This window comes from Ursus arctos, unplaced genomic scaffold, assembly GCF_023065955.2.
Source record: "Ursus arctos isolate Adak ecotype North America unplaced genomic scaffold, UrsArc2.0 scaffold_42, whole genome shotgun sequence".
Classification (NCBI taxonomy): domain Eukaryota; kingdom Metazoa; phylum Chordata; class Mammalia; order Carnivora; family Ursidae; genus Ursus; species Ursus arctos.
The window spans coordinates 552,807-555,787 of record NW_026623059.1 but is presented as its reverse complement, the minus strand read 5'-3'; positions in this window follow the sequence as shown (position 1 = coordinate 555,787).

The window sequence follows — 2,981 nt, the reverse complement described above, 5'->3', positions numbered from 1 at the left end:
AGACCGGGAGCTTCCCGGAGCGCGTGCGGGGCGGCTGGCAGCTGGCGGCGTTAGAAACACAAAGGACATAGATGCGCCGGCCCTGGAAGTGAGGGCTGGGATGCCGGGTGTGGGGCGCACATCCCAGGACGCTGCAGGGTTGAGCAGCACCAACAGTAACAGAGTTAAAGTGGCCAGAACATTAGTAGAGAACGGGCCGCAATCCCTCTGTTCTATGACACAGGCTGAAATTCGGCCGCTACTGCTCTGACTCTCAGAAGAGGCACAGCAAACCGCCAGGGAAAACCGCCAAAGAACAAAAGCCTGGAAATACCCGCTCAGGGAGTGCCCATTGCCATCCCCCCTCGCAGGGGGCACGGAGACTCTACCCAAACAGGGTTGCCTGAGTATCAGCGCGGCAGGCCCCTCCCCCAGAACACAGAAGGCAGGTTGAAAAATCAAGAAGCCCACAACCCGGGTGCCTGGGTGGCGCAGTCATGGAGCGCCTGTCTTCGGCTTAGGGCGTGATCCCGGCGTTCCAGAAAGGAGTCCGTCATGGGGCTCCTCCGCTGGGAGCCTGCTTCTTCCTCTCCCACTCCCCTGCTTCTGTTCCCTCTCTCACTGGTTGGCTGCCACATAAATAAATAAATAAAATCTTTAAAGAAGAAGCCCACATCCCTAAGACCCCTATAAAACAAGGGGCACGGCTTGGGACCCAGTCAATAATGTGGGCTCTGGAAACCCTGCAACCTCTCCTCATCAGAATGACAAGAAGGAGAAGCCCCCCCCCCCCCCAGCAAAGAAAAGACAGTGAGTCTGTGGCCTCTGCCACAGAAATAATGGATATGGATGTAACCAAATTATCAGAAATGGAATTCAGAGTAACGATGGTCAAAATGATGAGTAGAATTGCAAAAAGTATTAACGAAAAGGTTACTGAGAATATAGAATACCTAAGGACAGAAATGAGAGCGAATCTGACAGAAATTAAAAATTCTATGAGCCAAATGCAGGCAAAACTAGAGGCTCTGACGGCCAGGGTCGCAGAAGCAGAGGAACGGGTTAGTGAATTGGAGGATGGGTTAATAGAGGAAAAAATGAAAATAGATGATGGTCTTAAAAAAATCCACGCCCACGAATGTAGGTTACGGGAGATTACTGACTCAATGAAACGATCCAATGTTAGAATCATCGGCATCCCCGAGGGGGTGGAGAAAAACAGAGGTCTAGAAGAGATATTTGAAAAAATTGTAGCTGAAAACTTCCCTAATCTAGCGAGGGAAACAAACATTCGTGTCCAAGAGGCAGAGAGGACCCCTCCCAAGCTCAACCATGACAAACTTACACCACGTCACGTCATAGTGCAATTCGCAATTAGATCCAAGGATACAGTATTGAAAGCGGCCAGGGCAAAGAAATTTCTCACGTACCAAGGCAAAAGCATCAGAATTATGTCAGACCTGTCTACACAGACCTGGAATGAGAGAAAGGGTTGGGGGAGCATATTTAAAGCTCTTTCAGAGAAAAACATGCAGCCAAGGATCCTTTATCCAGCAAGGCTGTCATTCAGAATTGATGGAGAAATGGACATTTCAGAATCGCCAGTCACTAACCAATTTTGTAACCACGAAACCAGCCCTACAGGAGATATTACGGGGGGTTATATAAAAGTAAAAAGGCCCCAAGAGTGATACAGAACAGAAAGTCACAGCCAATACAAACAAAGACTTTACTGGCAACATGGCATTATTAAAATCATATCTCTCAGTAATCAGTCTTAATGTAAATGGTTTGAATCATCCCATATAACGCCACAGGGTTGCAGATTGGATAAAAAGAAATGACCCATCCATTTGCTATCTACAAGAGACTCATTTCGAACCCAAAGATGCATTCAGACTGAGAGTAAGGGGATGGAGTACCATCTTTCACGCAAATGGACCTCAAAAGAAAGCTGGGGTAGCAATTCTCATATCAGATAAATTGGATTTTAAACTACAGACTATAGTTAGAGACACAGAAGGGCACTATATTATTCTTAAGGGAAGTATTCAACAAGTGGATATGACAATTATAAATATATATGCCCCCAACAGGGGAGCAGCAAGATACACAAGCCAACTCTTAACCAGAATAAAGAGACATATAAATAAAAATACATTAATAGTGGGGGACCTCAACACTCCACTATCAGAAATAGACAGAAGACCCTGGCAAAAACTAAGCAAAGAATCAAAGGCTTTGAATGCCATACTCGACGAGTTGGACCTCATAGATATATATAGAACACTACACCCCAGAACCAAAGAATACTCATTCTATTCTAATGCCCATGGAACATTCTCAAGAATAGACCATGTTCTGGGACACAAAACAGGTCTCAACTGATACCAAAAGATTGAAATTATCCCCTGCATATTCTCAGACCACAACGCTCTGAAATTGGAACTCAACCACAAGGAAAAATTTGGAAGACACTCAAACACTTGGAGACTAAGAACCATCCTGTTCAGGAATGACTCGATAAACCAGGAAACCAAAAATCAAATTAAACAATTTATGGAGACCAATGAGAATGAAAATACAACAGTCCAAAACCTATGGGATACTGTAAAGGCAGTCCTAAGGGGGAAATACATAGCCATCCAAGCCTCACTCAAAAGAATAGAAAAATCTAAAATGCAGTTTTTATATTCTCACCTCAAGAAGCTGGAACAGCAACAGAGGGACAGGCCTAATCCACGCACGAGGAAGCAGCTGACCAAAATTAGAGATGAAATCAATCAAGCAGAAACCAGAAGTACAGTAGAGCAGATCAACAGGACTAGAAGCTGGTTCTTGGAGAGAATCAATAAAATTGACAGACCACTGGCAAGACTTATCCAAAAGAAAAGAGAAAGGACCCAGATTATTAAAATTATGAATGAAAAAGGAGAGGTCACGACCAACACCATTGAAATTGGAAGGATTATTAGAAATTTTTATCAACAGCTATATGCCAA